We start from the raw sequence: 24,675 nt of genomic DNA on the forward strand, positions 1-24,675 counted from the left end.
ACCTTGTGATTTTGTCATGGTCCGGCGCAGGCAGATATCCACAGTTGGCGCTTTATGCCTTTTGGCGCTATTTTTACCTAAATATTTAAAGTCCAATATCTCTGCTTCGACTAATTGTATTTTTATCATTTTGGTTGATTTATTTATTAAAACTTTTTATATTATGGGCTCCTTTAACGATGGTGTTCACTGTGTTACTGTTTGAAGTGTTACACAAATACCTGACTGCGCTGTGCCAAGCAACCCGAGGGTTGAGCACAGGTTAATTTTGGGTTTGCTTGTGACTTCATCGAGAGAGGAATTGTGACGGCTGCTAGAGAAAGATTTCAACCCCCTCAACCAGTAACCCAATTTCTTACAGTATGTTTTATGTATCAGGGCACTTACACGGAGCACAACAGTTCCCCAATTTGCAGAGATTGTAAATCAACAATTCGAGCCAGAAAGAAATGGAGGTGAGCATATGAAAAAGAGGAACTTTCTCACAAGCAGTTATTATTATCCAGGTGCTCCTGAAGCTGGGCTAATTTATTCCAGTTTGTTAGCCAGATGAGGCCTAATCAGCCTGATCAGCCTGAAATTTAGAGTACCATAGTGAGCCAGATTTATATTTGCAACTAGCAGCCCGTCCCGACGTTGTCCGGGTATGAAATAGAATGTGTGTAATGTGTGTATTTGGCAAGGGCAATTTATTTTAAAATCTCGTGGTAGACCACATTTTTTGTTTCATTAGAATAGGGACGGAGAAGGCCCAGCTGCAGCCCTGGTTGATGTTAGCAGGCACGTGTAATTGGTGTAGTGATCCGCCGCCTGAGCCCGGCTACAGCCCTGGTTGATGTTAGCAGGCGCGTGTAATGTCGTTGAATGAGAGAGTTATCAGCCGCGGGTAAATCCGTTTAATGAGAGAGTTGAGTGACAGCGAGTAGCAGAGGCTGCAGTAATTGTCCCAGCAGACACGCTCATTTGCGTGTTCCCCCGCTTGAGGCCCAGATACAGGCCTGTTTGATGTTAGCAGGCACGTGTTCCCCTGCTTGAGGCCCAGCTGCAGCCCTGGTTGATGTTATCAGGCGCGTGTAATTAGTGTACTGATCCGCCGCCTGAGCCCGGCTAGAGCCCTGGTTGATGGTAGGAGGCGCGTGTAATTTTGTTGAATGAGAGAGGTCAGTAACAGCGCGCAGGAGAGGCTGCAGTAACGTTACTTACCAGGCCTCCAGGTGAACGCCCCCAGCACATGGCCACAGCAGACGATCTTCTGATTAATGTACGACCCACATGGCATGAAGGGCGGAACGTAGCACACGCCCCCAGCGTTTCTCACGCCCCCAGCGTGCCCCTTGATGCGGCGCAATTTCGTCCACATGGCATGAAGGCCGGACACACGCCCCCAGCGTTTCTCACGCCCCCAGCGTGCCCCTAGATGCTGCGCAGCAACGTAATTGGCGCTTGTATGTACGACTCAAATGGCATGAAGGGCGGACACACGCCCCCAGCATTTGCCACGCCCCTAGCGTTTGTCATGCCCCCAGCACACGCCCACAGCCCACGATGTGATGGCCGTACAACATGCCCCCAGCGTTAGTCACGCCCCCAGCCCACGCCCACAGCACAACGCAGACACGCCCACAAGGGACTACTTTGCTGGCACGGTTCTTTTACCTTTTAAATGTATAGAGGAGTTGGCCTAACGGCTAAGGCGATCGACCTCGGACCTGGGGATCTGGGTTCGAGTCTGGGTAACGATGCCAAACACCCTGTGATTCTGGGAAAATCACTTAGGGCCAGATGTAGGTAGCCCAATACCGGTCGGAAACGGCCGAAAATACCGATTTTCGGCCGTTTCCGACCGGTATTGGGCAATGGAGATGTAGGGGCTTAACCCCTTCGATGCTCATGACGAGCTCAGCTCGTCATGAGGTGTACCTCTGGTACACTCATGACAAGGTGAGCTCGTCATGAACAATGAGTTTTTTCATTTTCCAGCGCACAGCGGGAAAAAGCTCCGCATAGATGCGGTTAAAAAACATACAGATTCGGTAATTTTACCGAATCGGTAAAAAACAGAATCGGTAAATTTTACCGATTCGGTAAATTTACCGATCGGCAAAATTACAGAATCTGTATTTTCAGATGTAGGTAGCACTTTTAACAGTGCTACAGGCCTTTCAGGATTCGGTATTTACCATGTAATACAATTGCATGGTAAATAACGAATCCCTGTGTACATGCACATCTGTTCATGTACACCTGTGCCATGTGGCACACAGACATGCCCTAAGGGCATGTCTGTGTGCCACATGGCACACAAGCCTGAAACAGGGGTGCAACAGGGTGTCAAAGTGACACCCTGTTCCCCTTGTCAATTCGGTAATTTTACCGATTCGGTAATTACCGAATCAGTATTTGCTATTGATTCCTATGGGCTTCAAAGCCCATATGAATCAATGGCAAATACCGATTCGGTAATTACCGAATCGGTAAATACCGAATCGGTAAATATTACCGAATTTTTACCTACATCAGATTTACCGATTCATAAATACCGAATCGGTAAAATTCGGTATTTATGAATCGGTAAATCTGATTTACCTACATCTAGCCCTTAATCTCCCCGTGCCTAAAAAAATGAATGTGTGTCCTCATGTAACATAACTGGTGCTATGTAAAGCGCTCTGATACCTGATTCAGTTCGGGTCAAGTTCGCGCTATATAAAACTCTGCAAAATCTTTAAAAAAATATATATATATGGTGGCCGTCTGCATAGCCTATGTCCTTCTGCTGCAACTGCCCTTTCCAACGCTGTATTGGGTGTTGTGATTGGTGCTGTGGTTACTGAGATTACCCGCCTCAAAGGTTTGGTCTCTTTCTTTATAATATTAGTATGGATAGGGGAATGACCCAATAGGGGCAATATTTAAGCATTGAAACATGTTGAGAAAAAACAGAGAAGCATACCTATTGTTTGACCCTCCTGTAATACTCACAGATGCTTCCCACTGCGAGATGTGGAACGGACTGTTACTTTACATCTAGTAGGTGTTACATGGTGGAGCTTAGGTGTTCCAATGCATCCCCCCCATAAATTTTGCTGCAAACCCATATTAAAATGACTTGTAAGCCTGGATTTGCACCAGAATGGTGTTCCTTTCCTCCAGAGGTGTAAATATCTTTATTTCTCGTAGCTACTTCTAGTTAGAACTGCACCATTCAGATAGCATTTCCCCAAACCTTTTCACTTTCTACTCCCAGGTTTTTCTGATTCTCTTGTTAGGATCTTAGGGCCTGGGGCGCTTTCGAATTGGTAATGCAGTGCGAGAGTGTGCGCTCCTCCTTTTCTACACACGTTAGGAAGTGGGACTTACCTGGGGTTGCAAGCATGTGTCCAGACTACCATTGCAGGCTGGTGGTGCATTTTGCACCAGTGGTGCACCTACATACTGATGGTACTTTTGAAGACACGTCCAGTCTTCCACTGTAGGCTGATGCCCGCAAATGCATGTTTACTCAGACTGGCCTGTTTAAGTCACTAGCCATCCTGAGAGGAACTTTCACTTCTACCCAAGAACCCGGAGGGTATGTCTTAAGGGGTGAAGTGAGTGGTAGGTGAAAGGGAGGGCAGGTACACCTGTGTGTCCCCTGCCAGGTAGTGAGGAATACCCCTGCCTGTTTTCACTAGCTATGAGGTTTTCTCTTTCTGTAGGCTAACATTGGTAAGTGGTTGACATCACTTCCAGCTGCAATAGTGGATTGTAGCAGAGCAACCTCATGATGTCTCCTATCTTGGATTCGCAGCGACAACCATTTGCCAATGATATAGGTGGCTTTGTCGTAATTCATGTAGAAATGCCACTAATAGAAAGTGGACATTTCTGTGCTCTAAAACTCTTTGTGCGCCTTGGTGCTTGACTCCAGTCCACACTGGAGGTCGGGGAGTACTACTGGGCATTCCCCAGTGACAGCTATAAATCACTGGGCATGCAACTGGAATGACAGACCTCTGTTGTTTGTGGGCCGGCTGGTGAGATTGGAGGAAGAGGTTTTGACACTTGGCCTCTGGAGCCAGATCATGGCCCCACAAAATATAAAGATCTGCATTACACAGCCCCATGGCAGACAGGACTGAAATTTAGGCGAAACATCTGTGGTTCAAGGGGGAACACTTTGAACTACCCCCAGCTTCAAAGGCACACTCCAGTATAACTACTAGTGCCATATTCAAGTGATTATGTGATCACTGTCACAGGATAAGTGAATCATGTCCTATTTGTTATGTTTCTGACATCATGTCAGCTTACAATTAGAACAATAGAATGAAGATGTTATCAGCCCCGGCACTTGTATGTATGTGTTGTTGTGACATGGTAGTGATTCTGAGTTGGACAGTGTTCACATACAACATACCCATGCTTCCAGAAATCCCTAGTTTGACATTGCAAAGTACATTCACATTGTTATATGTGATAATTACAACAGGAGACAACGAATTGGTGACTTGTGTATTTATTGAAGTGAACAAGGATAATATCAAAAAGTGTTAAAACTATTTAAACAGGGAAAACCAAAGGGAAATTGTCAGTCATGGTGGATGAAACCATTGTAGTAGAGTCAACATTTTCTGGAGTCCAAAGATCAACATACTCCTCCCATCAGTTATGGAAAAGCGAGTAGGAATAGTCAACAAAGTGAATGTGTAGCACAAACAGGATGACATTGGGGGCAAGATTTCTTCCTGGTGGTGGTGGGTGTCTTGCCATCCTGAGCTCCTGGAACTCTGAGTGTACAGCCTCTCTTTCTGAAAGGGGGTATACACAGCTGCTGAGACAGGGGCACTTGCAGGTGTGTCCTCCTCTGAGAGGTCTCCCTTCCTGCGGCTGCCGCAGATGTTGAAGGTCTATATGTATTTTTACCATGGGAAAGGGGTAGATGCAGGTGGGAAAGCCCTGCAGAGGGTGGTGTTGATGTCCCATTGCATCCCAAACATGGAGACCACGTTGGTGTTGTTAGCGGCCTCCTCAGTGTGTATGCTAGCAACCTCCTGGTATGTGTCCCTATACAGCTCCTTCATTTTCCAAATTTCAGTTAATGCCTGGCCCATACCACTTTGGGAGTCCTGGCAGACTCCCAAGATTTGGGTGATGGCAGCCTGGGTGTTGGTGTCCCCAGTGGGCTCACTCTGTGTGCCCACAGTTACCCCCCTACTATTGCCTACCCCCACGGGCCTGTGCCCTTGGCACAGACTGCACTCTCTGACTGGGTCCTGGTTCCTTCATGCCTGGGGAGGTGATAGTGTATCAGAATCCCAGACTGGGGGCCCTGTATGGTACTGACTGTGCTTGGTGCACTTTGGGGGGGGGGGGGCAGGCATTGCCTATGTTGCTGCTTGCTCAAAGTCAATAATACTTTTTGGGGGATAGTAGTTGTTGGTCTGTTGCTTAATGTGGTCTAGCAGTTCCACATAGATCCTGCCTTGTTTGTTTTAGAGTAATTCATACACAGAAGGTATGTTGGTTTTTTAAATTCACCACGAATGGTGTAAAGTTGATGGAATAGTTTGGGACACATCTTAAATGTGCCATCCATCGTCCATGTTTCACACTGGGCTAGTTCGAGTAAGTTTGTAGGGGTAGCAAATATAAGTATTCGTTTTTAATGGCTTTTGTTGTCATGTAATAAGAATTCTTCCACCCTGTGGGTCATTGTAAACTGTGGTGGGATGTCTATCTCTCTGAATGTTTTAGGAGCAGGTGGGGTTTCACTGGTGGCCCTTTCAGTTCTAGTTATACGTCTTTTACGGAAGGTATTGATGCTAACTGCACTGTTATATGTTCTGGTACATGGGGCAGTATATCTTTATGTATTTATGTGGTGTGGGTTCTTGGGAACAAGACGAAAATTATGATTTTTGGGAAAAAAGTGCAGAGTTTTTCCTGGTATCTTGATTCTCAGGTGGTGGAACAAGTGGAACAGTATAAATACCTGGGTTTAACCTTTAGGAAAAATCTAAATTGGGGCACGCATTGGGATGCCACTAGGCAGAAGGCCCTTTTGCAGGCAAGCTGTTTATCTGGATTTAATGGTAGATTTGGGGTCCTATCGTATGTCCCACTATTAAAGGCCTATGAAGGGAAAATTCCACCAATAGGCCTCTATGGGGGAGAGATATTTTCTCTCGACCCAACCTACGAATGGGACAGATTGGAAGGGGTAGTGCTTAAAAGACTTCTATCACTCCCACAAGGTACCATGGTCCAGCCTATAAGGAGAGAGTTCAGTCTGGTATTGTGGAACATGGCGGCCGCCACTCGGGCTCTAAGATACTTCAACACCCTGCTGGAGAATGATGAGGTGGCCAAAGTATCCAGATTGTGCTGGGAAGAGAGCCAAAGCAGCGAAAGGACGTGGGCAAAGGCTGTTAGAACAAGAGTGACTGTAATGAAGACTCTACATTTAAATAGTGGTACAGTCACAACCTGGCTCACTTTCCCAGGTATTGAGTATTGAGAGAATCTGCTGCTATGGTGTCGCAAAAATGTGATTTATTATACTTAGAGAAGAAACCATCTATTAGCTTCTCGTTACCCTCACTTGGCCAGGATTGTATCTTCCCTTACCTATCACAGTTACCAGATCCAGGTTTGAGAAAAGAAATCTTAAGGGTTCGGGTGGGATGTAATCCAATCTATTCATACCACCCATATAAGATAGGGGTGCAAAATAATAGTGGTCTTTGTCCCTGCCCTTTGAAAGCCAAATGTACTATTACGCATATTCTTATGGACTGTGTTTTTTATCTTGCAAATCGGATTAAGTTTTTAAGACCTTTGTTTTATAAATATGATGCTCTTCATAGGAACAAGGCGGTAAAGTTACTGTCTGAAATGCGATACTTAGACGTGGCAGTTGGGATTGCTCGGTTCCTACGATCTGTTAAACAGAATTTAAAAAAATGAAATGTAATGGGGATGGGGTGGTGAGGAGGGAGGTTCATTTAAAGGTTTTAATAAATGTGTAATGTTTAGAATGTTTTATGGACAATTGTCTAAATAAACTTGTTTTTTTTTAACTTAACTAACTTGGGAACAAGTGATTGCTTCCCTTATACTTTCTAATACTTCTCTCACTTCTATTTTTGTTACATTGGGAGGGTGGTTATGCTCTTTTTCATTAAATACTGCGGGTTCTCTGGTAGTTGCCCTCCCATAACATTGATTAGAATAATATTTAGTACATTTTCAATTAATAAGATCTGTAGAAGCATTTTCTTGACTGTACGTGTATCCCATGTAACTCAGGAAAAGTTTCCCCTTCTCTGGTGTTATAAAGTTTTCACCGTCTGTCATTATGTCTTTACTTACCGTAATTACATGAATATAGAAAAATAGTTATTAATGCATTTTTTAATTAATATATAGTTAATTAAACATTTTCATTTTATTCAAAACTTACTTGTATCTTGTGTAGTGAAGTTTTGGATTTGTGGAACCTTTTTCTTTGGCAAGCTTCTTCTTGAAATAGGTGCTTTTTTCTGTTGGAAGTGAAAAGGTAATATTATTATTGCACATATTGTATTTTTGATGTTTAAGGATGTTTAGGTTATTGGGAGTTTTAATTATTGCTATTTTCGTACGTAAAAGCAAGTTTTTAGTTATACTTGCTTATTTTTGTGGTCTTTGATGTGTGCTTGTCGATGGAGTTTAGTTGAAGGTTGAATAATCTGTAAAAAAGGATAAACGTTGAAAACTGTGTTAGTAATTGTTTTCCTCCTCGTCTAATGTTTGGAATTTTCTATGCTATTTTTCATTAAATTACTGAGGCTTTTTATAGTGTTTGTTTAATTGGTTAAGCTATTTTATTGGTTATAGTTTTGTATAGTTGTTAATTACTGGTTGTTTCAGCTTTCTTTTAATTATTTGTGCAGTCATGTCCTTATTTGGAAAACACAAATTAATGTTTTTTATGCTTGTATTAAAGGTAACTTATTTTAATTAATACTATATGTATTTATTTTAAGTAGAGAAATAATATTATTTGTAAATATAACTATGTTTTATATGTAAGTGGGATGTTAATGTATGTAATATATAATTTAGAGGAGTTTTATGTTGCTATATTTTAAATGTAGTATTTTGGTGAAGTAAAATGTTATATTTTATTAATAAATTGTAGTTATTATTATGGTATGTATTTTTTGTTGTTTGCTCAAATAATGTGTTTTTCAAATCTCTTAATGCTATTTATTACTATTTTTAACAATATGTATGTAGTCGATATTCTTGATTTCAATATTTTTGACATAATCTATGTTTAGTTAAACAATATTTTTGTTTCCAACATTTTTTCCCCAATATATGTTAGTTTAGATATTTTTCAAGTTTATATGTTCTGTATGATATTAGTGACTTCTTTAATTACGTATAGGGTTTTGATATTTTTGTTAACAATATTTAGGTTATGATTATTCTGTATCTTGATATTTGTGGTCTCCGTATTATGTCAATGAACTGTAATGTTCCTTAGGTCCCCACAATTTGTTCAGCTATCAGCTTTTACCATGCAAGCTAACTTGTCAACGTACAATGTGTCTGGTGGCGTGGCTCTTCAGTTCGGTTTGTGGACTATTTAATCATATAACTACTGTTCCCGCTCCATGTGGGCCAAAATGAGGTGTGCAGGGAGGCAAGGTTACCAGTAATTCTTTAGGCTCCCTCATTCTTTTATGGTGATCTGGTTCCCGGCAGGTCTGAGATTTCCTGTAACATCTGCACACACCATCAAATCATCTATCAACTTTTCAGAGTGAATACAATTATTAAGAGTTTTTTTCTCCTACTACTGCCCCTCAGAAATGATAGTGATGAGAATGTTTGAGACTGTGCTTGTGTTCTGGGTAGTTGTGCAGGTGGTACTCCAAGTTATGATGCAGGTAGTGCAGGTGGAGCAGATGGCTGCATATTATCCTGCATGCATTGGCTGTTAAAATTTACAGTGGCATTTTTTGCCTCTAGCCTCTATCACCTTCATGGCTAAAGCAAAGTGTCTTTCACTCTCTTTCCTAAAAGTTCTCAGTTGTTTCTATTGCATATTTGCCATGTCTTGATAACATTTCACAACATTATCCAAGGCATGGGTCTGCCTGCCAATCACTTGAGAGAGTCCTTTATGTGAGTCAGTGATCTCACACATTGTAGAGACCATAGCACGAATATCCTGCCGAACATGTACTCTGTTGCTGGTAAAACTGATCCTCCCAGTGGCTAGCGTTAGCCCATGCCCACCACACCTAATATGCATGGCTGAATGACATGACCGGCAGGTTGACAAGCATGGAGAATGGTGGCATATTAGAGGATGTGTATGTTGGAGATTTACATAGAGACCTGTGATTTGAGGGGTGTGTGTAGATGACTGCTGTGTATGCCAAGTAGCATGCTAGGCTTCTTAACTAATGGCTGGGGACTAGAAATCCTCAGAAGTGATTTGGGATGAACACTGCTGCTGAAGATTTGATGTGCGGGCAGCAACGCCCTCCTCTTGTAAAGGTTCTCCCCCTCCTCACCCATCTCCTGCTCTTCTTGGTGAGTAGTGCTGGATGCAGACATTGTTGCTGGGATGAGGATCAAATTCTCTCCTTGGATTATCCGCCATCCACCAAGATTTCAACAGATGAAGTAAATCACACCCAGTTAGTATCAAACACAGTACTTTAATAAACATTGCTCTGCCAATTAAGACTAGAGTTCCATGTGAGCATAAGTTAGCATCTGATAGGAACAGTTGATTCATGGATGCAGTTAATATATATTAACAATGTGAACTCACCAGCTAAAATCACAGAGATGACTTTTTTGGCAATTCCCTGTGAGGGCAGTTGTTGAACCTAAGTTCTTGTAGTTGTTGTTTCCAGAATCAGCAGCTATAGAGAGAAAATACTGTAAGTCATCAAGACCAAAAATTATGAAAAGTGCAGATACACTAGAGAGACATACTGGAGCTTATACACCTCCAAGAAATAAATCTGTAAACATTCACTGTACTTTCAAAAAAGAGAAAAAATAGTTAGTGAAAGGACTAATGGTTAGATGTAGATGTCAAGAAGTTAAGATGATAGTTTCCCAGACTTACCTGCCGGACGGATGGTAGCGGGCCTAATTGTTAATGCCAGGATGTCCCCTGATTTCCAAGTTGAGGATGCTTAAAAGGTTGGCAGCATTGGCTGCTGTAAAACAGAAGCTGACAGGAGAGAGAAGCATACATTGAAGAGTAAGTCATTATAAATCAAAGAAGAAGATTTTTCTACTCAAATCTGTCTATTAAGTTTTCAAAAGGTACAGTGGGGTTATAAAACATTTTAGTAGATAACAGAGGTGCACAGTCCAGTCTGAACTGACAAGCCAGGTCATCCCTAAACTAGAACACAAGCAGCCCAGGAACAATTTTGCGCTTGTTATGGGCTCATCAGCCAAGTTTAGCTTTGTTCCAGTGACACAGTGCACAAGGGACCCAGGCCTGGGCATACTCATCCTACTTAGGGTGACATACTAAAGTATACAAAAAGTATACTAGTTATGGGTTGCTTGTTTTCAGGTTCAGGGGGAAACTGGCTTGCCACTCTGGCTGAACTATTCCTATTGGAGCAGGGTCAAGACTGATTTGCCTTTAGCTCGGTCCAAACTTTCTGACCTTCTTTGCATAGTTCTCATAATCAAAACTGACCAACTCACTCAACCACACATACAGACACACACACACAAATGTGCACACACACACACACGCAATCTTGCCTATCAAAGAAAAAGCACTTCCATTTATCGGTAGGCTTAGCCCATTGGAATTGTCAATGCTTTTTGTTTTTTAATTCTTATAGTTTGAGGCAGACACATACAAGCTCACAAACACCCATCAACTTGCACACTCACTCACACTCATACATTCACAAGCACGCCCACATACATCCACCATTCACAAGTACATACACAAGCACACACCCATTCACAGCCAAGCAAAGTTCAGCTAAGGCAGTCAAGAACCTTCACATTTAGCACATGCACAGTGCTTGTCAGCTTGACCTGACCATGGTGCGTCTGTCAAGCTGACCTTTACTCAACCTGACAGACACTTTTTATGCCCACACACACTAACCCCAGCAATGTTGCTGAGGGTGGGAACCAGAGGCGCGGGGCCACAGGGGCGAGCCAGCCTCCACTTTCTCAAGAATACACAAAAGTGGGCTGCCCCTTGAATCAATTCCTATGTGTATCTACAGAGTTCTGTAGAGATGAACTACCAGTGGGGGCATCTCATAAAAAGTTACGGACTGGCCTCACACACCACCCGGTGTCATGCTGCATCATCAGCTGTCCTCGCCCTCTTAAAACTTGGTTTGATAGAGAGTGGGCATACATCTGGAGACAGGGATGCACTTCTAAATCTAAGTGATGGCCGTGGGGGAGTGATAAGTGATTTAAAAACCATTACATTAGTCCATGTGCTATGTTTATTCAAATGGTAAATGTATGGTGGTTAAAAACGATGTGGACGGTGGTATGGGATATTATTCTCCCTTCACCGTATTAAATGGGATGTATGTCATTACAACGCATGCTTTTACCACGCATACCTTTACAAAGCAGGTTTTACAACGCAAGTCGTTACAACGACTTGCGTTGGGGGGCGTTGGATAGTGAATAGTTTAATTTACTATTCCAACTCCAGTCCCCGTGGATAGTAGGGAAGGTTTTGGATAGTAAATTAAACTATTACCTATCCTACAGCGCCCTCCAGCGCAAGTCGTTGTAAAGGTACTGCGTGGTAAAAGTTGCGTCGTAAAGGATGTTTCCCATTAAATGCGGTGTAGTACCACTAAGAGTAACTCTGTAGAGAAAGGAAAACAAAAACAAAGCATACAAACCAAACCGTGTGAGTATTTAAACAAATAGTTTATAAACATCATCCATCCCGCGTCATACCTATAGCGCGCGTGGTGGTGTGAAGTGGCCTTTATGAGACACATGACAGGTGCAACGTCTACTCTTACAGTTAAAAAATGGTTGTAAGCCAACTCTTACCCTGTATTCCTACCCTAAACGCTCCATGGGAGGGCTGAGGTGGAAGGACCTACTTAGACTTTCTGTAGGGAAAAACCCCCCAAAAAATCACTATTGGTAGCTAAGGATGAGTCACCAGTATGCAGAAAGAACAAGGACCAAGGTCCCTAGTTAGAGCACACATAACAAGGTGAAATCCAGAACTCATGGACCACCTATTCATTCAAGTTCACACCAGTATTCCTTCAGGCATACTCTTACTGTCTAGTTTCAGTGATTCTATCCGTTCTTCTCGGAGGCGTCCTCTCTGTCTCCCCGCTGACTAAAGAGCAGTAACTATTTAGTGAACTAATCAGTGTTAATTGGGTCCATTAAGTGTGTTTCCTGTGTCCCTCTACGGGGCTGCCTGACCGCCTGGTGGGAGGCGTGACTGTAAATCGCCCTACCTGATTGGTCAAAACCTGCCTCCAACACTACCTTAGTGTTAATTTGGCCCGTTATGTGAGTTTCCTGTGTCCCTCTACAGGGGTGCCTGACCGAATGGTGGGAGGCGTGACTGTAATCGCCCCACCTGATTGGTCAAAACCTGCCTCCAACACTACCTTGGCCGTTCAGAAAGTTACAAATGGGCTCAAAGGTTTGTTTCCTGTGTCCCTCTTTGCGCGAGCCTGGCCGCCTGGTGGAGGGTGTGTATATTGGGATTATGGGCCATTGGTACCTCACTTCTTATATGTGTGATGTGTACACTAATGATAGTCAGAGGTGGTAATTACTATAGCTGGTGTTTGTGTTTGATAACATGGGATACACGCACCAATGTGTTCCCCATGCCAGCTTGATCTGTTTGAACTTCTCTTGTGAAAATACCAAAGGGCCCACTGTTAGTGAACCACTTAAAATAATGTAGACCAGGAGGGTAGCAATGGAAAATAGTCCCTGCTCTATTAGGCCAGCTTTCTTGGAGTTGGTTGTTGACTAAAGAAGGTGTACATGGTTATTTGTATATATTTTCTATTTCGTAAGTTGCAGCCATGGTATCTCATCATTTAAGCCTTTATCATCGCTGCGAAGTCTGTATACCCAGCGCTGTTCTCGGATGTGGAGTTGTCTAGAGATATCGGTCTTTTGTTTATTCATAACCTCAAGCACCACCAATCTGAGGTCCAGGTCGTTGTGGCCTTTCTCCGTGAAATGTTTCGTCAGTTTGGTGTTGGTCTTCCTGCACCTGATCGTGCTCCGGTGTTCGCTGATCCGCGTCTTCACCTTCCTGGTGGTCATCCCGACATACTTCAGGTTACATGGACAGGATAGGAGGTACACCACACCTTCTGTATTGCAGTTGCTGAAATGTTTTAGCTTCCAGGGTCTCTCTGTACCTATGTCGACTTCTTTTGTGGTGGTGGTCAGCCGGAAACACACATAGTTGCTGCATGGGTAGTGGCCTGTTGGTCTCGGTTGGCTCCACAGAGTCATCTGATTCTCAATTAGATCATTGGGAGTTTTGGAGTGTACCAAGGTGTCCCTCAAGTTCCTACTCCATTTGTATGCGAATAGTGGGGGTTCCCACTTCTTGTTCCCACTGTTAAAGATGGCCCATTTTTTCATTATAATGTTCTGGATTCTGTTTGACACGGGCGTGTATGTTGTAATGCAGACCAGGCGGTCTTTCTTTTCTTTTTGTGTTGTCTCCAAAAAGGCATCCCGGTTATTATTCCTCGCCCTTTTCTTTGCCTGTTTAACCATTTTCTTGGGGTAATGTCTCTCCAGGAGTTTTGTCTCTAGTTGTTCTGCCTGTATCTGGAATGTATCTATCTCAGAACAGTTCCTTCGAACCCTCAGCAATTGGCCTACAGGAAGGTTCTCACAGAGAGCCCTCAGGTGGTAGCTGTCATACATTAATAAACTGTTCTTGTCTGTTGGTTTAGTGTGGACTTTTGTGGATATTCCTTCTGATGTTAAGGTTATATCCAGATCCAAGAAAACAGCCTGATTTTTGTCGATGGTATGTGTGAACCTGAGGTTTGGGTCAATGCTGTTGACCCACTCCACGAAGCATGTTGCCTCATCCTTGGTACCCCGCCAAGTACCGTTTCCATGTCTTCATCTGAGGTGTGAAGGGGTTCGAGGGGTTAAAGATGTGGTCCTCCTCAAAGGGATGTACGTACAGATACGCCATGCTCGGCGAGAAAGTGCTGCCCATGGATGTACCGCCCACTTGATGGTACAGGGTGTCCTCAAAGTCGAAGAAATTCTCTGTAAGTGCTAATTCACCACACTCCATGATGAAGTGCGTGGGTGTCACATATGTCCAATCCTGGTCCAGTAGAATCTGTTCCACCACCTCCACAGTACGCCTCTGGGGGATGCTTGTATGGAGCGCTTCAATGTCCATGGTTATGAACTTGTCTTCGCTTGCATCTATGTCCAGGTCTTGAAGATGGCAAAGTACATCTTTGGTGTCTCTCTGGTAGGATCGTGATTTCTGTACAATCGGCGTCAAGAACCAGTCACAGAACTGGGAGAGTGGTTCCAGAGCTAACCCAATACCAAATACTATCAGTCTGCCGGGTGGGTGTGTTTGGTTTTTGTGAATTTTAGGAAAGGTTATAGAACCTAGGTGTCCTGTAGAGACACTTTTTATGTTCATGTTTGAAAAAAAGTGAGGGGACCATCTGCCCTTAAGGACGGGCCACACCTGATAGAAAGGGCAGCCTAACTTTAAGTGAGTAATATATTTCCTTAGATCTGATTCACATGTGTAGGTCTGAAATAGATTGCTTTAAATTTGTTCGGATACATTCAGCTTCATCTAATAGCTTTTGGTCCTAGAAAGAGAAGCAAGATTATGTGTGATGGTGGTATTAAAGAGTCTCACGATGCTGATTTCGCCAGTAGGTAGTTATAGTTAGGACCTATTTTCCATAGGAAATCCGCAACATTCTATTCCCAATAACTTTGGCGCTCCGGGCCGCTCCTATCCTGAAAGTTTCGGCTGATTCGTCAAGCGGGGGCCGAGAAAAAAAGGGGTCCCAAAACATTCTTTCCCCATGCAATTTTCCATAGGAACCTTTAGCAGCAGCTACAGCCTGAACTGCTGAGCGGAATTACACCAAAGTTGTCAAAGAGGTAGCCCTTGGTTCAGACTCGTGCCTTTTTGTTAAATGGTGTAAATCCGTTCAGTAGTTGCTGAGAAAATCAAAAGTAAAATCATATATATATATCTATTGCCGCGGTGGATCCGTGCACCCTCAGTTCACCCTGTCAAGCACGAGCTGTATGCTAATTGGCTGTCAACACTCTAAATCGGGAAGTGTTGGCAGCCATCTTGTGCCTCTGTAGAACCGAGGCACAAAAAAGCAATGAAAAAAGTGCAAAACGCAGAAAAGGGACAGGCTGGAAACACCCTAACCCCCTAGGCCTTCTGAGGGGGGTCCCACAATGACCCCCCCAATTTTTTTGTTGTTGAAAAATCGGCAAAATCCGTTCAGGGTGCGTGGATCCTGCCCCGGACTGCCACCCCCGGGGTTTTATGTAGATATATGCGAGGGGGGCTCGTGCCCCCCCGCATCCCCGGGGACCGCCAACCCCCATGGGTTGTGTTTATTATTAAAAAAAAAATGTAACCTGTGTGAGGGGACTGCCACCTCCCCGGGCTCTAAACATTACAATTGGGGGGTCCATGACGGACCCCCCAGCCCCGGGGACCACCACCTCCCCGGGGCTTTGTGAATTTATTTTATTTTATTTTATTTATGCGTTTTTATATAGTGCGGACTTTACCCGAAGGCGTCAGAGCGCTTCACAAAAGGAACAGAAAATTACAAATGAACAAATTACAAAAGCAGACGATAAGTTACATGAGGTAAAAGTGACAGTTGTGAGCAAACAAAATACATGAGGTAGCAAACAGTGCAATACAGGAGGAGAGAGTGACATGTGTGCAGGTTACAAGAGAAAACAAAGTACATTTAGAGGTAATATACTGCAATATATGCTAGACACAGATGCACAAGAACAAACGTTACGTAGGCAATGGTGGCACTTGTGCAAGTATCAAAAGCAAACAAAATGTGAGAGGTAGCAAACAGTGTGTTACAAGATAAAAGTGGCGTGTGCATGTTACAAAAGAGAACCAAACACAGATACAAGGATAATACTGCAATAAATGGCATACACTCCAACCACATGAACGCACTGGGAAGGCACTTCCATAGTCATGGAGAATAGAGTTTTCAGTGATTGGAGGTCTTCCTTCAGATAATTGAGAGGGCTTGAATTACTTTAGGAGGTGTCTTTGAAGGAGTAGAACTTTGAGGTCCGTTTTGAAGACCAGGGAGGAGGTGGTGGTCCGGAGCTGAGGCGGAAGTGAGTTCCATATTCTCACCGCTTTGCCTGAAAAGGATTGGGCCATCGATCTTTCCTTCTTGAAAGTGGGAGGTTCAAGCAGTAGATTTTCCGCATTACGTGAAGGCCTAGAGCCTCCAGAGAGTTTCAGCTTGTTCGCCAGGTAGCGAGGGGAGGAGGAGTGCAAGGCTTTGTGGGTGATACAGGCAGTCTTGTAGATTGCTCTAGCCTCGATGGGAAGCCAGCAGAGGGTGGATAACATCTGTGTGATGTGGTGGCTTCTTTTGGCCCCCTCCTGGAGCCCTGTTATGGCCCTGGGGACCGCCACCCCCCTGTTTGAGGACATGTCACCTCAGGCCACGCCCCCTTCCTTCACCATTGTGCAAATGCGCCCCGTGGCGAGTTGTAAGTTGGGGAATTAATTCTCTTCCAATACTGAGGGTCCCTGAGTTCCAACTAGCCCAACAGGTGTCTCCAGTATGCGCCAGGGAGCTGTGTTGCAGACCAGTGTTCAGAGGCCACGCCCCTTTTTACGGGTTTCTGCAACGCAGCTATGTGGCGCTTACTGGAGGTACCTAGTGGGCTAGTTAGACCCTAGGGACCTTCAGGATTCAAGGGGACCTAATCTCCTAAATTAAAAAGGCCACAGGGCGTGTTTACACAGTAGAGAAGGGAGGGGACGGGGCCTGAGGTGAAGTGTGCAAACACTCCCTGTGGCACGTTTTAAGTTGGGGAAATATTTCCCCTTCAAACCTGAGGGACCCTGGGGGCCAACCAGCCCACCAGGTGCTTCCAGTAAGCGCAGAGAGCTGGACTAGGCCATGCCCCTTTTTACACCTCTATGCAACGCAGCTCTGTGGCGCTTACTGGAGGCACCTATTGGGCTAGTTGGACCCTAGGGACCCTCAGGATTCAAGGGGACTTAATCTCCCAACTTAAAATGGCCACAGAGCATGTTTACACAGTGGTGAAGGGAGGGGACAGGACCTGAGGTGACGTGTGCAAACTCGCCCTGTGGCGCATTTTAAGAGGTAGTTTTAATCCCCCTGCCCTATTATATACTAGGGGCTTACAGAGGAGATCATGCTAATCAGAGGGGGACCCCAACGGATAGTGCTCCCTAGTGTACGTAGGTGTTTTCACTGTATTCTAAGTGTCTTTTAGCATAGCACTGGCTCTAGGACTGGTTAGTCAGACTCCGTTACCACCAGTATCGATCTGAAAAAGTTGAGGGTACAGGATGGTTTTGCAACAAGGCTTCTTTCTGCTCTTCTGTTTGTTCTTTCTGCACGTTTTCCTTCTTCCTGCACTTTTCTTCGTCTTTGAGGACTTATGTTGCTTCTTTCTGCATTTCTTTTTTTTCTTACTGTGCGTTTTCTCTTCTTTCTTCACATGTCCTATCTCTGGAGGCATAGTTAGAAATTATCATTTAAAAAACCATTGAAATTCACTGAAAAAAACATTGGTGTCAAGCACGTTATAGTTAGGAATTGGCATTTAAAAAACCTTAGAAATTCACTGAAAAAGCCATAGGTTTCAGGGGCATTTTAGTTAGCTGGACATTTCACTCGTACAAAACCATTGAAATTCCCCTATTATAGTTAGTTCAGCTAACTATAACTCGCGCGACCGCAATGCACTGCTGATAACGTCACATATTACATAACTCATGACATGGTCAGTGACATCACTCATGACATCACTGATGACATCTCAAATGACATCACGGATGACATCACTGATGACATCATCCTTGTGAAAGAGTGGCAGACCTCCTCTCACCCTAATATAACCTTTGATACACACATACAAAAATAGAAACTAACATTTTGAAAACAATGGACATACCAATATCAGTTACAACAACCTATTCAGTAATTCTAAGATCTACATACACATCCACTCATTCACCAACAGCCCTATATAGTCACTCATACATGTACTCACTCATCATATGTACTCATACACCTATACATCCAGTTACACACTGCCACTCATCCATAGAGTTACTCACACACATAGTCACTCATGCTAATAAAGAATCAAATATCCATTTACTTGCATATACAGTTAGATACACACCACCATACTTACTTCTACAAAAACTTACACGTGCTTATTCTTTTGAACAATCACTTACAGAAACACATACTTATTCATACAGGAACTCTTCCAATCTCTCACTCTCACATATACTCACTTATATACACCAATACTCATATATACTAGTTTAAAATATATGTAGTTACTTATAAACACACTATTGAGACAGTCATTCATTCACTAACACACCCATACACACACTCATCCACCCATACAGTCCTGCACACATACTGTCTTCAAAACATACAAATAGTGACTCACTCATTCATGCATGCATGCACTAAGTAATAACCCCCACTGAACCATACAGACACTCAGACACTCATACTGATACTCGAAAAACCAAGTAATAACCCATATAGACATTCATGTAGCTACTCACCAACCCATGCAGCCACTTATACACAAAGTGAGAGACTGATACAGATATTTATATATTTAAACATTACTCACTAACCCATGTATTCACTAAGATACACTTAATCAGTCAGTTATACAATCAATTTTTCATTAAAAATATCATCTACTTAGACACTTATATACCCATTTATTCCTCCATCGACCTTGAGATGTACATTTATAAAACATATTTAATTTTCAGAAAAACACACATTCAATGGAGGATGTCAGCAGTGATGTCATCAGTGATGTCACTTGAGATGTCATCAGTGATGTCATGAGTGATGTCACTGACCATGTCATGAGTGATGTATTATGTGACGTCATCAGCAGTGCATTCCAGGTGCGCGGGTTATAGTTAGCTGAACTAACTGTAACAGTGGAATTTCAATGGTTTTGTACGAGTGAAATGTCCAGCTAACTATAACGCCCCTGAAGCCTATAGTTTTTTCAGTGAATTTCTAAGGTTTTTTAAATGCTAATTCCTAACTATAAAGTGCCTGAAACCTATGTTTTTTTCTTGTCTCCTGTATCCACTGTTTGATGTCTGCTGTCCACCAGTTTTTCACCACGAGAGGGCGCTAGTGACCAGTGTTCCTGTGAGCGGAGAGCAGCGAGCCGGGAGGCTGCGAGGAGCTGCGAGGTGCTGCGAGGAGCATGGACGAGGTGAGGACGAGGCAAGGAACAGGGCAAGGAGCCCCCATCTCCTCCCCCAGCCCCACCTCAAGCTCCGAAAAGCCTGAGCTACAGTGGATACTGGCACGGCACCTAACACCTGGAAACTCGGTGCCAGAGGAAGGAAGAGGAGCAGTAGGGCAAGCGGCGAGCGGTGAGCACGAGCAGGTGAGCTTGTGAGTGGACCCCTGCCGTGCCTTCCCGCTTTGCTCCGGTCCTCCCCGCCTCCCTGCTTCCCTGCCTCCCTTTACCTCTGTTTACCTCTGTTTTGCACGATCTTGCGGTCTGGCCCAGTACCTGAAATCTGCAGCACCTGGAGGCGAGAGGAGGGGTGGGTGGCAGAGATTGAGGTGAGCGCGGGCGGGTGAGTTTGCTCACGGTTCCTGTGGCTCCCTGTGGCTCCCTGCGGTTCCCTGCCCCGCGCACTGCTCGCCATTTCGTTTCCCTGCTGCCCTACCGTACTGCAACAGGATAGACCGGCGAGCTGGGAAAAAAGTCGGTCAAGCCGGGCAAACCAGGGGGGAGCTTCTACTCAGTGCTCACTCAGTGCTCGCTCCCTCCTGTGCTCGAACCTCACCTACCACCCCAAACATCACTCCCTAGGACATTCAACCTATTTAACGAATTAATTAAGCTGAAAACAATGGAGCAACCAAGGAACCAAACAACCAATACCAGCTAAACAAAACTAATCAACTAGGGAACTAAGGAAAAACCTCCTATCAAACCTCCTATCAACTCCAAGGCATCTTCAGGGTGCCTTCAAAGGCAACAGAGCGAGCGAGCGAATACGAAGGAAACAAAGGACAAGGATAAAAGACAAAGGGCAAAGGCTTTAAAAGGATACAAAAAAAGGGGACCAAAAGAAGCAATAAGAGATAGAAAATAAGATAGAAAATAAGAATCAAGAAAAAGAAAGGTAAGCAATGAAATGAGGTCCGGGAAGACAAGGAACTACTCGGTGCCAACAAGCCCACCCAAAAGACTAAGGAAGCAAAAGAATAACTCTAAAAAGAACTTAATGGACGTCTGCAACGAGGGAAACGAGAATGGGAAGGACAGGGGAAATATTGGAGAGGAAGAGGGCGAACTCCCTCTGATTTCCCCCCTTCATATTAGCCATGGGGGCACTAAAGTGCGTCAATGCTCACATAGCCTGTTAGGGAGCAAAACGGGCTTTCAACCAAAAATCTACACAAAATTCTCATTTATCAAAGATCCCAGCACGGCTCTCTATCTAAACAGCGCCAATGCAAGCAATTTACCATCACCACTCCAACCAACCAAAACAAACGGAACATCCCCCTCAAAACAAGAACCTCCAGCGACGGAGGAGATGATCAAAATGGACTACAAAAAAAGCGAATACAGCATAGTAGAGGGTACATCGGCAGCCAGAGGAGAAGATAGCAAGGGGCCTCCCGGAGACCAATCAGCACAGGCCCAGGCCACGGGAGAAAGACAGGACTGGGGTGACCCAAGTACAAAAACAAACCGAAACATAATCAGAATCACCGAAGTCCATACGGAGGAACACACCATAGCGGACCAAAGGGCAATCCCAAACTTTAACACCTCAATAACAGACAGCAAGGAAAGGAGCACCACACCCTTCACAAACATAACAAAACACAACAATTACCATAACTGTACTGAGGAGGAATACCTCGAATGCTCAGCAGCCAAGATGAGAGGGCAAGGCTCATCTGGATGCTCACCGGGAAGCGACAAGGGACCGGGCGGACCAGCCGGGGCAGCAAACAGGGGACCTCAGGTCTCATCCTTGCAGGACGACTAGCAGAAGATCGAATTCACGCAGAACGCCGAGACACCAATACAAGGAGAAACACCGGCCTTCACTCACACAGCGACAACGTCAGCGGACAGGCTAGTAAGGCACAAACTCAGGGATCTGAGGGAACCCATAACCAGGGCAGACTTCGATACAGCTAGGCAACCAAACAACACAACTTCGCAGGATGCAAGAGCCCAGGATCTATGCGCGCCCCACCCTAATGTCCCACAACGTGAAAAACATGACAAACCCGAGAAGCAAGAGGAGGGCGCAGGGCAAAGGCGCCGCTCTAAACCGACCGAAACAGAACCTCTAGGCCAATCTTCTGTACCCACCCTACAATCCAATAGAGCACCTACACCATCAAGGATAACGGACCTTGAATCCTCGTACCTCACCCCGGAAGAGTGGGAAGAACTGGTAGCATCTTATCCCTCGGTCTCTAAGAGGGACTCTCCAGAGAAAACCATCAGCAAAATCCCGGGGATGGAATCATCAAAGGCAAAGGAAGACATTTGGGCCTCCCTCCTGCATACAATGCAACTATCGGTAAACGCCATCCAATACCAGTCGGATAAGATGGACCTACAACTCTCCGTCCTCAACTCCCTGTCAACATTTGTTAATAATATTGACGGTAAGCTAGCAGAGCTGAACGGCATGGTAAAAAGGGCGCCAGCTGAGACCCAATTAATACAATCCAATTGCTCCTGTATCTCAATTGTGGACAAACTGGCGACACTACCAACAGAAATGGACAACCTCCTCTCGGACATTAGGGAAGTAGTAAAAAACTACAGGCCTGGTAATTCCGCCAACAATAGATACGAAACGGCATTGCCCACGCACATAGGACCACCGCCCCCATCTCAGGAGAAGCAAAAGTCAACCCCAGATCCGCTTTCGCCCCTGGGAAAAGCAAATGAAAAGAATGCATCGGCTAACAATAGACAAAAACACAAAGGACCCCAAACCCCTCTAACAGAGAGCATAGCGCAAATAGAAAAAACACGTCAAAAAGACGGAGCGCTGGCCCACCATCAACAAGGAAAAGTGGGAAGAAAACAGAAAAGGAAGGGAAGAAACCAAAAGATAACGCCTGCAGTGATAGCATGGTGCAACGGCCCCACTAGAGAGAAAGCAACAGCCAACTTATCACAAGATAGGCCAACCGAGATGAGCGAGATGAGCGATGCAACAGACTTCGAGCGCAATACCCCAAATAAAAACCAACCAAGGGAAACAAAACCCGAAAGAAACCCGCCATCAGAAAGAAGGCCTACAGATAGCCCTCCTTCCAAAAGCGTGAAAGTAACGCCCAACCCACCACAAGCAAGGCAGAAGGCCAAAAGCGATGACACCGAAAGGGGGTATAACTTGCAAGAAGCCCCAAACCCAACTGATAGGGGGCACAATCTACAGGAAGTCACAATCTCAACTGACAAGGAAAACAATGAAAGTAGCCCACCTCAAGACCGAGGACATTCCAAAAATCCTCTTCAGATAAAGGAAATTACACAACCTGGAGAAAGCCCCGAGCTGTGCGCATCGACATCAGTAAGTACGGCCAGACAAAAACCGACGCAAAGTTGTAAAATGGTTGACAAACGACACATAGTAGAGGCAGAGGATGTTCATGGCCAAGCGAAGGATTCAATCGACAACGTAGATAACAGTCGGACACAGGACATGGGGCAAACTGGTACGACCTCAATAACATTCCATCCAGAGTATCAATCTAGGGGCCCAATGGACATCCTAAACAGGGGGAACATCCTACGACTACTGAAAACCATAGATAGCCTCAAAGATATTACATCTAGGGACCTGGAATCAGTAGAATTTACAGAACCATCTGGAACACTTAGAGTAGAATCAACAAAAACTGTATGGGCCACGGCAGAATTCCCGGAGAGACTACTAAAAGAAAAAGCAAAGTTCGACTCCTGGGGAATAAAACTACAACCTTTCTCGAAACCAAGATACCCCGATCCTCTATTACTTGTCAGCCAGCTGAGGATAAGAGCAAAGGAACAATCACACCAGAACACAGTTTTAAGAGGGGCTCGAAGCAAAACACCCAAGATCCTAGGCCATCAAGAACAGTCCTACAAGAGAACATCGGACATCGACAATCCGCCTGAGTATAATTGGAGCTGGCTACCAAGGACTATAAATACCAAAGATACAAATCAATGACAAAGCAAGGCAAAAACAGAAAAAAACATTTAGAACTGTCAGCTTATGCTCTTGGAATATCAATGGCCTAAGAGACAAGTTCTCGGAAGCAGAACTAAATATCTACCTGCAAAGATTCGCCATCATCTCACTGCAAGAAACCTGGTCAGATTCCCCTCCGGCACTGTCTGGATTCAATCTGAACTGCGTTCCGCCCACGCAGAGCTCGCTGTTTGGACACAAGAAAGGAGGTCTTGCAACATACAGTGCAATACAATTGATAGCTAAAACAGTACCACTGGCGTACAAGCTAACCCCCCCAAATGCAATGCAAGCCTTGAGACTGTCACTTCGTGAATAGAATAAAAAAGAAGACATGATCTTAATAAACCTCTACTTGCATCCGAGGGAGAAAATCAAGGGAGCACAACAGCTGAAGGAAGAAGTTGCAAAAATAATAAAATCTGAGAACACAAACAGCATAATCATCACAGGGGACTTTAACCTAAATATGCTCGGCATCTCGGTTTCTGAAAGCACCAATGAGGAGGATCCGTTTGCCTGGGAGCAGAATCATCAAGATCGCACTTCGGGAGGCAGAAGTACGAAAACCGCCAGGAGTCTGCTGGTCAAACTTGAAGAGCTGGGCTTCAGGGCACTTAATGGCAGATTTCTCGGAGAGCGCCCACAATCTGCAACATTTCACAGCACAACGGCAAGCTCCACAATTGACTTCACATTCTTCTCTCGCAGTCTGTACGAAAGGGTAAGAGATTTCCACATTCGCACAACGGACCTCAGCGATCACCTCCCCCAGGAAACTACAATAGATGCAGCAGCAATTCCAAGTCCTCCAGGCGGCAGCAAACTAGGCACGGACTTCACAACAAATGAAAGACGGATAAAGTGTAAAACCAAAGACCCAAAAAACCTCCTATTACAAGCGAAACAAGTGCTAGAAGAGGCACAATCCGCATTTCCAAACGTAATTACATGCTGGGAGGCTTTTACAAAAAATCTGAGAGACACAGCCGGAAAAAAACTAGAAACATAAAGCCAGACGGAAAAGGCTACGCCACGAAACACAAGAGCATCTACAACCTCAGAAATGATACACGGCTAAAAAGGTTGAAGACGCA

Source organism: Lissotriton helveticus, chromosome 5_1 (genome assembly GCF_964261635.1).
Source record: "Lissotriton helveticus chromosome 5_1, aLisHel1.1, whole genome shotgun sequence".
Lineage (NCBI taxonomy): Eukaryota > Metazoa > Chordata > Amphibia > Caudata > Salamandridae > Lissotriton > Lissotriton helveticus.